We start from the raw sequence: 13,806 nt of genomic DNA, 5'->3' as shown, positions 1-13,806 counted from the left end.
GATTCTCTTTCCATCTCCTTATTTTGGGGGTATTTGTTTGATAAGAATGTCTATGTCTCAACAAAGGCAATTTCAGATGATGGGTGGGAGGCAGCAGCAGTACAATGACACAACATTTACAAAAATATTTGTGGGTGGTTTGGCTTGGGAGACTCAGAGAGACATCATGAGACGTTATTTTGAGCAGTTTGGGGATTAATCATTTAACATCCTTAGCAACAATTCTACCCATAGGTCCACTACCTATAATTTTCCCCAATTCCACATTCACTTCCTTAGCTCTTCTTCCTCCCTCTGATGCATGATGCACCGCTGAAGCCACAACACCCTCAGTTTTCGCAATTGGAGGTCATCCAGGCTTCGCAATCTACGACAATTCCGGAGAAGCAGTAACCGCCGGCGGCGGGGGCGGTGCTGGTGATGATGATGAAGAAGAAGATCTCTCGGATCTTGGCCTGCACCTATGTAGTCCTTGTGGAAATATGGACAGAAAGAGAGCGATTGGAAGAACGGTGAAGATGGGAGGGAAAAGATGAAGGAAGAAAAGTGGTTTTGAGAAGCTGAGCCATTGCTGAATGCGGAGTAATGAGAGAAGTGGGATCCACTTTTATTAAGGGTAAATTAATCATTTAACATTAAGTGGGCTCCACTTTTATTTGTTAGGAGGTTAAAAGTGATGAGGTGGCGCGTTGACTAGACGTTGACCGGTCAAAATTACCGGTTGTACACTTTAGTGGGAGGTCACTGGAAGGTTGTACAGTTTAGTGTGACAAAATTTTGGTTGTACACCAAAGTGTGATTATAGGTAAAGGTTGTACACCACATATGTAATTTACCCTACAATATCGCCCTCAGTTTCAGACACATAACCTTTTAACCTCATAATAATCATCTCATTCTTGATTTCCTTTTAAATTGTGAGGTGGAGTTCATGATTTTAAAATCGAATGATCCTTTCCGTAATTTATGATGGGTTATTTAGAAGTGTTTCAAGGGAGTGCGGTCTTCGAATCTATTCGACTTAATTCTTTTGATCGAACTCTTTATAGCATGCATGTGATTGATCTTTAATATAGTTGATTAAGGAATTTCGAAAGATAACTCACTCAAACGCTTAACATTTGATAAAAAAATTCCATTGATAATCCTTTGGTTATCGAACGATAAGAAGTTACATCATATTTGCCGAAAGGTAAGAAGTTACAAGGTCCGTTTTTTACTTATAAAATGACAAAAGTAAGTTGAATATAATGATTGGACTTTGCCCTATCTAAAACCTTTGTTGGCCTATTGCTAATACTTGCATAAAGCAATAACATTCCAAATCCTTAGCATTGGCTTTCCATTCATCTGCTTCAATTGGTAAGTATGAATGTTGATGCACTCAAAGGGGTTTCCCACCTTCTTCTCATCTTCCATTGTTGTTCTTCAGCTTGGGATGCCTCGATGCTGTAAAGGACCAATTCGCATGTCTGGAATTGTTTGGGCCTTACAATTATATTTTGAATATTCACACATAAGGCTGGAAATAGGAGGTCACACGAAATGTGACTGCATGACATGTCATGTTGACTTGGAAGTGTAGTTGACTCTGTTGTAGCAAAGTGTCCACACATTGTGTGGGTTATGTTGTACACATTCTGCCTCCCAAAATTATATTCCATATATATTGCGTATGGAATATGAGAAACGCCGTGTGAACATGTTTCTACAAAGGGGACAAGATTTCGTCTAGTGATAGTCTCCGCCATGCGTGTCTAAATTGTCCACATGTCGTGGGGACTAAGTCATATGACATGTGGGCTTCTATTTTGATTATGAAATATGTTGTGTTATTTTGTCCATTTCTCATTTCCTTTACGTATTGTTGAAGATGCAGATTCAAGGTTCTCTGATGTATTTCTGAATTGTGATTTTTTAATTACTTATATTCAGATGTATTATTTTTCTATAAAAAAAAGAATTATCTTTCTTATAAAAATATAAAAGACTAAGGTCTCGCTTGGTAAACCACTTAATGACTTAAATGAAAATATTAAGCATTTATTTAATTTAAATATGTTTGATAATTATTATTTCTCAAATACTTAAATTATTCAAATAAGTTAAAAATAATTTATTTTGATAAGTCAAAACATTTAACTCGAAATTTTAAGTTAAACGTTACCAACAAATATTTTTATATTTATTTATTTTTTTTAAAATAAATATTTTTATTTTTACTACTTAATATTAGATTTATCAAATAGTTTCATTCAAAAAAAAAAAGATTTATCAAATAATGCATTATTTAATAGTTTGATCACTTATTTTTTTGGCACTTTTATAAAAAAAACAGTTAAAAGCATCTCTAAAGGCTATCTTTTAGGTTAAATTTGAAAAGTTAATAACAAAATCCAACTCAGATAGCGTTTTGACTCCTCCCAAATCCTTAAAATTCTCTTATCTCTCAATTTTATTTACTATTCATAATTTATAATTTGAGGAGTCTCCTCTTTAATCTTTTTTATAAATATAACAATTTATAGTAATTTTAATAATAAAAAAATAAAAAAAGTAGTGAATATTAGAAAATTTATTGATGAATATACGGGTAAGAATTAAATTGCTTATATTATAGTTAGAAGAAAAAAAAAACTAGTAAAAAAGAGATTATGTAAATATATTTAAAAACATTTTAACTAATTAGTGTAATATAAAAACATATAAATTGTTCGGGAGTGTCAGATTTCCTAGTTTGGAAAAGTAAAGTCTCAGTCCTGGAAACTTTTTTTATCCCCAAAAATCAGGGTTGTCTCCAAGCATGGGTAGGAGAGGTCCAAAAATAATAGTTTTTCAAACATAATGATAATAATATAAAAATTAAATCTTAAAGATGCAACATTTAGAGAAAGATCTAAACAAAACGCAGAACACATTTAGACACGGGAGGAAAGGGCCTCAAAATAATTTTTTTATTAAAAACATACCGAAATTAAAATCTCAAAATATGTAAGGACAATAAATATAATCAGTCTTAAACAATCATAACACACACGTTTATGACTATATTTTTTTATAATATATTTTCGTCTGTTGATTAACATGATATTTGTTTCAAAAATGAAAATGTTGCAAATGATTTTGTCAAAATTGTTAATGTCAGTATTTGAAATTTTTGAGTTTGTCAAATCAGCAACAGATTTTGAAACACTACTAGAAAATGCTCGATTACTGACGGAATTGTTTGACGGAACGAATTCCGTCAGAAAATTCTGACGGAATTTCGTCAAAATGAATTCCGTTATTTTCTGACGTTTTTATTGACGGAATGAATATTCCGTCAAAATGTCATGGCGGGAACATTCCCGCCTTTATTTCTGATGTTATATTTTGACGAAATATATTCCGTCAAATACTTAATGACGGAATACTATTCCGTCAACACTTTATCTTTTTAATTATTACAAAAATTTATCTTCATAATTTAAATCATGTGCTTAAAACAATTAAAATGTCCATTATAAATATTTATCTACTTATTATATTTTTCATTTCTTAATTATTAATATTCTTATATAAGATATTTCAAAATTGTAAAATAATTAATTAAAAATGACTAAGTATATGTTATGTACGTACAATATATTATATATATGAGTTAATTATTAATAATCTTATATCACATATTTTTAGATATAAAATAATCAGTTAAATGACTATTATATATTCTGAAATATTAATAAATTTATTTTTTCTTTAAAAGAATTATTTTTAAATTTAAAATTGTAGGTATAAATTAAAGGGGTAATGTGCAAAATATTTATAACGTTTACATGTGAGTAATTGTACCCTTAATGTCTAAAATGATGTAATTTTACCCCAATATTGGCAGCCGAGTGATATTTTACCCATAACGTTGGCAAGTTGGGTCAATTTTAAACATTATTATAAAACACAGATATTTTGTTCCTCTGTACCAATTGCACGTAAGTTGATTCTAAAAAAACTTTCACTTTTTTTGTGATTTAATAATAAAAATGAAGATTAATATTTTTAAATTTGGTAAATATTTTGAATTTTTTTTGTGCAACTCGTACAAAATACAGTATATATATATTTTTTAATTTTACTTCTAATCATATGTTGTGATTTGTTACTCATGAATGATAAAATGATTCACATGTGAGTGTAGATGAATAGATTCATAATCGAGAACACAATTTAATAAATAATTTCTCAAATTGACCTAACGTATCAATGTTAGGGGTAAAATTGCTCCTGGTTGCCAATTTTAAGTGTAAAATTGCACCATTTTAGATGTCGGGAGTAAAATTTCTCATAATTGTAAACGTTAGGGATATTTTTATACTTTATCCATAAATTAAAATTACAAATGTTTAGAATATTAAATTTAAGATACAACTTCTCTAAAAAAAAAATTAATAGTATATTAGATATAACTTGCTTCAAAAAAAAGTATTAGATATAACTACTTGTGATGATGGCCACGTGTGAGAATGAAGAGATCCATGGATCCCCTGGATTGGTCTTGTCCATCTACCTTTAATAAATAGATGGTTGAGATTAATTTTGGTTGGGGTATATAAATGTAATTTCAGCACTAGGTTTACCATTTATTCTCTCATCCTTTCGAGGGACTTCTTTTTAACAAAAAAAACCCTAACAACTTCTTTCATGGCAGCCCTTCCTCAACAGCGGCGCCACACTTCAGGCGATGGTGGATGTAGCAAGTTTGGGCAGGTACCTGGTCTATAGCTAAGGCGGCAGGAGTTCTTTCCTCGGTGAGGATTTCAATGGTGGCGTCTTCCCCTGCCTGTGAGGATCTTCTCCTTAATTTCTCTTTTCATCTCTTCTCTGTCTTTTTCGGTTCAGTTTTTCTTTTCTCGGATTCTCCTTCGTTGTGTTTTGGTTTTCATTACTTTTCCCTAAGTTGATTTTGATTAATTGAGTTATTATGTTTCATGTTCTGTGAGAAAATTGATTTATTTAGGTCCATGTTATCATTAGTGTGCAATTAAGAATCGAATTTTCTATTTAAACATTCTAGGTATTTGGTTCTCGTTAGTTGAGAAAAACATGGTGATATGCTGGTTTGTTGGGGAAAATAAATTCCTTATTTATGTTACTATAATTATTCTTTCTCACAACAATGTTCCATCACATTTATTTCTGTATGTTTATTTTCATTTTTATTTTTCTGTGTTAAAATTAATTGCTCCTAAAGAAGTGCAAATGTTGAAAGTTAAATGTATATGGTGAATAAGAATGAACATGTAGTGGAGTAGCTACATAGTTTGTACGAGGACAGGGGAGAGTTAAAATTGTGCTCGATATGTGTATAAATATTATATTTTGTGTTTTCCTGACTGGGTAACTTTGTGCTGTCACTTTGCTGTGGGTTTCTGTTTGGCTAATAAGAAAATTTACCAGAAGTTAAGAATTTAATTTTAGATATTAGATAAATTTAGAAAGATATCGTCTTTGGGTGTCTGTATTGTTATGATCAGATGCCTTGGTAAATCAGAAGATATTCAACTCTTTACTTTGCTAAGTGTAAGGAAATCCCAAACACGAATCTCTATTACTTTGACTTACTGGTGTACCTTGCCTCTTTTCTTTGTTTGGGCTTATCCACGAAATTGATAAGTTTTCCCCTTCTCAAATAATTGAAAGTTGCAAACATGAAAGTGGATGAGAGTTTTCAGATGATGCATATATGTATGATTTATTATTGTTGCAATGTCATGATGCATATGACCTGCGTGCTTGTTTGGTCTTGCTTTTGTTTTTCTTTTGCTTTTGTTAATGTAAATTATTTATTAATGTATTGGTCCTCATTCAGGTCTCTAATGATTTTCAGAGTTTAAGTTATAATGCTACAATGCATCTAGAGTTCAAAATGGAAGTTGACATGTCCGCAAGATCTGGTTCACTGATCATGTCCACAAGATCTCTTCTTTAACTGGAATTTCTTATATCAGACACTCTCATCTCACTTGAGGCACTCTTCTTCACTCGGGTAAACCCTCTTACTCTTGGTTTCTCTTCTAAACTAGTTTTAGGGATCAACTCCCATCTCACTGGTCTAATTTTCATATACTATTCAACATGTTAAATTAATTTCTCTTAGATTCATGTGTGTTCTTCCCTGCCTCCACAACTTAACTTAATTCCAAATTATGACTTTTCTTCACTTTGATTTTCTGTCTCAATTAAATTAAAATTCCAGTTTGTAATATAAATTTCCAGAATCAACTAATGAACTTAAAGGTTGTGATCCAACGAAAAGATTGTGAAATGAGATGCACCCTTAATGAAAAATTATGTGCTAGCACACTGAAGTTACTTGCAAACTCTTGGTCAAGCACATTCATGATGGATTTTTTGTGAAATAGTGGAGCTTGTGGATAATTGAAGAGATGCAAAATCAAGCAGGTAGCTTATCCTTTGGCATCATTTTTTTTGTTTGTTGATTCACTACTATAGTTGGTATATCTGATTTGAAATATTTGTTGCAACATCATTTTCCAAGTTAGTTTATTACTTGTCATTTACTTGTGTCATTGATAACTTTTAGTGTGAAACAGGATGCACCCTTAGTAAAATATTACGTGCGAGCGGACCCAAGTTACCTGCAAACTATTGGTCATGCACATTCAAGATGGATTTTTAGTGCAATAGCTTCAAGAGATGCAAAAGCAAGAAGGTAGCTTATCCTTTAGCCTCATTTTTGTTTACATCTGATTTGAAATGTTTGTTGCAGCATCTTTTTCCAAGTTAGCTTATTACTTGTCATTTATATTGAGGGATTGGATATTCCTTTTGAAATCGTATATTCAAAGAGAGCTGGAAAATTTCTATGTTGTCAATTATAGAGATTGTGAGAATGACATGTTTTGGGCACAAGAAACCAGATACATATGATGTGGGTCGTATAAGATGATTTGGTGTCGGATGGGTACTCGTGCTTGTATATGAAAATGATAGCAATATAATCACATTATATTCCTTTGTTTATTGTGTATGATTAGCTCTCATGATTGTTTTTATTCATGCTATACGGTGTTGGTATTTGTGATTATGTCTAATGGATTTTGCAAGGCTAAGTTGTTATCATATGTTTAGCTCCCTTCTGATTTTGTATCGAAAAAAATTCCTTTAACCAATATAATTAGATTATAAACTAATTTTTAGTGTAATCTCTTTTGCTGCAACAATTTTTAGACAAAATATTGTAGTATTCATGTTCTCCAATAACTATTAGGCTAACTTCGACAGATTTGTCATGAATTTTGGATCAAAGAGGCTTTGAGCTATTTCTTGTGTTATATAATTAATATTACATTATATGCATATGTTTCGTATTTTATCCAGGGTATAATTTTACTGTACAATATAATTTTATTATACAATAATTATTCACGTTATAATTTATTCAGTTTTTTTTTATTTTGTTTTTGTATTACTGACGGAAACTAATAAACCGTCAGAATATCCGTCGATCAAACCGTCACAATATCCGCAGTCAAACGTCAGGGTAGTTTGACGGAAACAAATGTCAATGATATGTCAGAAGTTTGACGGGAATTTTCGTCAATTAACCGTCATACTATCTGTCAGAAAACCGTCAAAAAGAATCTTTGACATCTATTTCACCCATGGTTTTCTTTCTGTCAAACTTCCGTCAGTAAACCTATTTATTGACGGAATTTAGGCGTTTACTGACGGAAATTTCCGTCCGTAAACAGGTATTTTCTAGTAGTGAAAAGTTGAATTTTTTTTTCTTGAGAGCCTAATTTACTATTTCTCTCTTAGGACTCCAGAATCTCAAGATCGGTATTGGCAAAGATTGCACCAAATTATAAAAGTACGAGGGATAAATTATATTTAAATATATTAATATTTAAAAACATTACATGTGGTCAAGCACGAGTGGAGAGCAGAATTGATAGGGCTATTGTTTCAGGAGAGTTTGCGGACCTCTGGAATTACAGCTGTACCATGTTAACCAGACACCACTCTGACCATCATCCCCTATTATTTCAGTTTGCTCAAAGCTCTAACAAACCGGCCCGTTTTCGCTCCATCCAATATGGGTGACGCATCCCTGTCCGAGGGAAGTAATAAAAAAATTTCTGGGATGACACCAATCCTCCAATGGGGCCGATGCAGTTGATATGTTATAAACTGCGGGGTCTCCGCTCTATCCTACGTCAATGGAATAAAGAAGTGTTTGGGAATCTTGACAGGAATATTGCAGTCAGCCAAGCCTCTCTGGACTCCATACAGATGGAGCTGACCAACTCGGGATTTATAGAGGATCTTCACAAACAGGAACGGTTAGCTCATGAATTACTAGACTATCATCTTCTTCAAAAAGAGATATACTTGAAAGAGAAGAGTCGAGTGAAGTGGTTGGAAGCTGGGGATAGGAACAACTCTTTCTTTCACAGAATGGCCAATCAGAGACGAGCAACGGCGAGTATTTCCTCTCTGATCATCGAGGGGGAAATCTGTACTGATAAGGATCAAATTGTGACACATATCACCGATTATTTTAATAATCAGTTCAAAAATCCGATGGTTGAGCCAGCGGACCTCTCAATCGTCCATGACATCATCCCGAACTTGGTTACGCCTGAGATGAATGCAGAGTTACTGCGATGCCCGTCTGATGAGGAAATTAAGATGTCAGTTGATAGTATGAGTGCGGAAAGTTCCCCTAGACCAGACGGATTCACTGGGAAATTTTTTCAGGTTTACTGGGACATTGTTGGCAAAAATATTTGTCAAATGGTGAGATGGTTCTTCCGCACAGGAATTATTAGCACAGGTCTAAACTCGAACATTATGGCTCTTATTCCCAAGACTGAGAATGCTATGAGCATTGCTCAGTACATGCCAATCGTGATGAGCATTGCTCAGTACATGCCAATCGTGATGAGCAACTTCGGTTTCAAAATCATTTCCAAAATATTAGCTGACAGATTAGTTATGGTGGCAGGCTCGATAACCTCCCAAAATCAATTCGAGTTCATCAAAGGAAGAAATATACATCAATGCATTGCCTTAACTTCGGAAGGGATAAACAATTTGCAGAAAAAGAGCTTCGGGGGAAATATGAGTCTCAAAATTGACATCTTTAAGGCATTTGACACGCTTGATTGGAATTTTATCTTAACAGTGCTTGAAGCTTTTGGGTTTTCCTTGCAGTTCTGTGATTGGACGCTGAACATTCTCTCCTCTGCAAGGATTTCTATTATAATAGGAGCTGGCACCAGGGGATACTTCGCATGTTCTAGGGGCGTTCGTCAGGGGGATCCCCTATCTCCAATCCTTTTCAGTCTAGCAGATGATTTTTTGAGCAGGTTACTGACACGTTACACCGAAAGAGGGGAGCTGATCCCTTCTGCTTATTCTAGCACTTGCAACATGCCAACTCATCTTATGTATGCAGATGATATTCTGTTATTTTGCAAAGCCTCTACTTCTAACATACAGGTCTTGGTGTCAATCTTCGACCTCTATGGCAGTATCTCGGGTCAGAGGGTGAACTGGAGCAAATCCGAAGTGTTTTTTGGGGATAACATTACACAACAGCGTCGAAACAGACTTACAGAGCTCACGGGTATCAGATCTGGTAAGCTCCCCTTCCTGTATTTAGGGGCACCTCTGTTTGTTAGGGCTCCTAGAGCAAGATTTCTCTCCTCCACCGCAGACAAAATTGCCGGTAAATTCGCCAGATGGAAAGGCAGTGCGCTGTCTATGGCGGGAAGGCTAACTCTGATCAAGACGGTAATTACGGGCTCTCTAACTCACACCTTTATGTTATACAAATGGTCGTCCAGTTTGATAAAACGGCTTACTAAATATATGAGGAACTTTCTTTGGTCGGGATCAATCACTGGAAGGAAGCTAGTTATTCCATCCTGGGATTCTTGCACTAAATGATTAAAGGATGGAGGTCTAGGCATTAAAAGTCTGGATGTTTGGAATACGATGCTCACCAGGAAACTTGCTTGGGGAGTGTTGACTGAAGATTCTTTCTGCTTTAATACCTTACGTTCTTGCTTCATAAACTTGGCTGGTCTACCAAGGAAGATTCATGCCCTCTCTTCCGTGTGGTGTTCTATTAAAAATGTCTACAACACTCTGAGAGAAAACTGTCAATGGTTGTTGGGTGCGGACACGAATCTCTCCTTTTGGAATGCAGAATGGATTATCCCAACCATTGCAGAACGAATGGGGATTAGTAGGTCTGAAAGAGCCAAGTTCCGTGATAGCACACGAGATTTTCGCTTTGATGATCACTGGCAGAACTTACCAGAGCTGAACCTGGAAATCGCAGAGGCGGTAAATCAGATTAGCGGCAGTGGAGAAGAAAAGGATAAATGCTGTTGGCGACCTGCATCAGATGGTATCTTTACGGTTAAACTTTTTTATAAATGGCTGCAGAATTCGCCACAGAATCATACAGTTAATCTGACCTGGCAGTCGCCCGTACGGCCTTCACATTCGCTAATTCTTTGGCGGGCTTACATGGGGAGGATTCCTACGCATGATCGTCTAAAATCTAGGGGGATGATGACCGCATCCCGCTGCTGTTTTTGCTTGATGCATGAGGAAACACTTGAGCATTTAATGGTAAGATGTGGTTTCGCACAGCAGCTTTGGCATGGCATTGCTACACTGTTTGGAAGACGGTTAATTATGATAATGGCATTCGTGAAATCGTGGATCATGCAATGAAAATGAGGTTCAGCCCGCAAATAAAAAATCTTTGGATAAGCGCGATTGTTCATGTGGTTTGGGTCATCTGGAGAGTTAGAAATGATTGCTTCTTTGATAATGATGTGCCAAATATTCATGTCATGTTCAGATTACTTTGGTATCAAATAAGACAGTCCGATCTCTTAGAGAGAGGCACCGTTTGGAACGCAACGATTGAAAGAAACATCCTTTATTCGCTGGCACTCAAACCCAGGCTTCAGAAGGCTCCGAAGATCATTCCGGTTAGATGGCAGCCACCGCCAACTGGCTGGGTAAAGGCGAACACAGACGCCTCGATCATGAATACAACGGCCGGCTGTGGGGAATCCTCAGAAACAGCTCAGGTAAGATGCTGGGAGCTTTCACATTTCCAACGACTGCGCCTTTCGCGCACATTGCGGAGCTGAAGGCGGCAAGCACGGCTGTCTCTTATGCTTATAGACAGGGTTGGTATCGGCTTTGGATTGAAAGCGACTCGTTGTATGTTGTTACGGTCATGCGATCACGCACGAGCCGAGTTCCGTGGCAATTAATTACTGCATGGTCGGATTCCAACAATAAATTGAAGGAAATGCAAGTGTCTCTTTTCCACACATACCGTGAAGGTAATCAAGTTGCCGATCATCTGGCTAACTACGGCCGAACCAGTACATGAGAGTGTTGGTGGGACGCCCCTCCGGATTTCTATAGGTTTCTAAATGAAGACAATGTCTCGGGCAGGGCCTCTTTTAGGTTCAATTAATTTTTTGGCAACATTCTTTGATTCTTTAACTATGTAATTTTTTGGCTTTCCTCTTAATAAATCGGGTTGGATCGTTTGCTCCCTCCTCACTTCCATTTAAAAAAAAACATTACATGCATTAGGAAATCTCACTAGATGCATAAAATACATTTACGATCATAAATTTTAAATCCAGATATATATAAAACCCATGTGACTATTGACTAATTTAAATACGAGTCAACACATAGTGTCCATTTGTTTCTATTTTTGTAACTATTTTTTGCCAATAAAAACTGTGATAAAAAATTTGAAATACTTATTCTTAGTAAATAAATCAACTAAAATCTACTATATATCAGCAACAACAAACAACAAATGAATTAAACAGATGTAGTTTAAAAGCTCACATGTTCATTAAGAAACACTTCTTGTAGTTACCATAAAACAATATTTATTCCATCGTACAAGTATAGAAATTGCAGAAAATTTTCAACATCCACAATTTCAATTATCTGAATATCACTCAACCACGAGAACTTGCTCACAACGATTTATTGATCTACAAATCTCTTTCAGAAATTGTTACAATAATTTATTAAGATTCTGAACTTCCAAATCTCTTTTTCTATAGCACGTGAACTTAGAAAGCTAGTAAAACATTTAAAACAAGATATTCAAAATTTAGGGGGCAAATGATTTTTATAAACAAGTTTAGAGGTCACTGATATATTATTAAGCCATTTCAAATATATTTCTTTATTGTTAATCGTAAAGGTTTTTAAGAAGAAGCGCTGAGCATTCATCAAGATAATAAAATTAACAAACTGCATATATGAAAACAACTGGTTGCATATGAAATATTTCTGTATCATAAAGTTTTTCAACATTACATCTGTGAAAAAACAAACAAGCCCTGCAATTTAGAATTCATAAGTGTAGAAAAGAATTACATATAAATATCGATAGGAGACGAATTCGCAAGTAATTTCTTCATCACAATTAGATCCTCGTCATTAGAGACAGTAATGAGAGTCTTCTTATTACCTGGAAGGAAGTAGGAGAAGCCACAGATACTAAGAGTAGCAAAGCTAAAAAAGTTAAGAGTAGAATCCATTTTCATTTTGAATTCACTCATTTTAAAACGTTTGTCCAAGATGATAGCTCGAGCATCACCGCCTACATAGTTCAATGAGCCATCAGCGGTAGCCTTGAATTCGCCACCCGAATGGCATATCAATACAAAATCAGATGAATCCATGGCCTGCTTCAATCAACCAAATGGCTTAGAATTATATTCAAATCACTGAGAGCAAAATCAAATGCGGCTATGGACATTATTTAAAGTAATAAATTCAGTAAGCATAAGAAACACAAGAAATCAAATTTGTTATCTTTCCATATTTATACAAGTCAAAAGAAATTCATCAGCAGAGAACATTAGTGAAAAAGCAAAAACAATGCCTGGAAATAAAAAAGGTGAATATTTTTATAGAATCTCATCACAATCCAAGAACCATTTTGCAAGGATTTAATCAATGATTCAAACAAAGTCCCTAGAAAACCCTTATACATGAAGCAAACATAGTGCAAGAGAGACCTTAGAGGAATCCAAGTAAGATAGCTAGAAAAGAAAGGGGATAAACTTTGCATTTAGATCAGTGAAAGAACAGTCCAATAATCCCACTTGGAATTTCTGATCAAAATTGAGCTTATCATCTAATTATCAGCAGAAATTTTAACATATGGGCAATAGAATTGGATTGGCTGTAGGGCATTGGAATAATACTAATTGAGGAAATCCGACTAAGTTAACAGGTAGAAGATGGTGATAGCCAAAAGAACTTCATAAAATCCCATCCCAAAACAGAAACAAAACAATAATATTGCAGGAATTTAATCTCTGGCACAGAAAAATTCCCCCAAAAAAAATCCTAATTTCATAAAGCATAGATTCATTCAAATTACATTAATAAGTGAATTCATGTTATCACTTCAAATACAAATGAACTTAGCTCCGAAAATCTAACACCAAAACAACAAAAGTTCATCAACACAGAACATAAAGAAAAGCAAAAATAATGCCTAAAAATCGAGTTCAAATTCAAAAACACAGAAACAATTTTGCGGTGATTTCACTCAAAAAGCCTTAAATTCATCAAGCAACGAAGAACAAGGTAAACACAGAGGAAGAGGAGATACCTTTGCTCTCTGACAAGTAAGAGAACACAGTTTAAGAAATTGAAAATACGAACATACTAGTAGTATCTATGTATATATATAAGTAGTATTATTGGAATATTAGGATAAAA

The 13,806-nt window shown here is 34.7% G+C and overlaps 1 long non-coding RNA gene across 4 annotated transcripts; it reads left to right on the top strand.

Moving 5' to 3' along the window:
• Positions 1 to 4,639: 4,639 nt before the first annotated feature.
• Positions 4,640 to 7,258, top strand: LOC136206376 (uncharacterized). 4 transcript variants are annotated; one of them, XR_010676270.1, is made up of 4 exons: positions 4,640 to 4,818; positions 5,846 to 6,022; positions 6,399 to 6,438; positions 6,591 to 7,258. It is a non-coding gene; the product is annotated as an uncharacterized lncRNA (long non-coding RNA). The 4 variants fall into 4 exon arrangements; XR_010676268.1 differs by having other exon boundaries at positions 6,253 to 6,438; XR_010676267.1 differs by lacking the exon at positions 6,399 to 6,438 and having other exon boundaries at positions 6,591 to 7,244.
• Positions 7,259 to 13,806: the final 6,548 nt, after the last annotated feature.

This window comes from Euphorbia lathyris, chromosome 9 (genome assembly GCF_963576675.1).
Source record: "Euphorbia lathyris chromosome 9, ddEupLath1.1, whole genome shotgun sequence".
Taxonomy (NCBI): domain Eukaryota; kingdom Viridiplantae; phylum Streptophyta; class Magnoliopsida; order Malpighiales; family Euphorbiaceae; genus Euphorbia; species Euphorbia lathyris.
The sequence above is the reverse complement of the archived record's forward strand: the minus strand, read 5'-3'. Positions and strand labels throughout refer to the sequence as shown.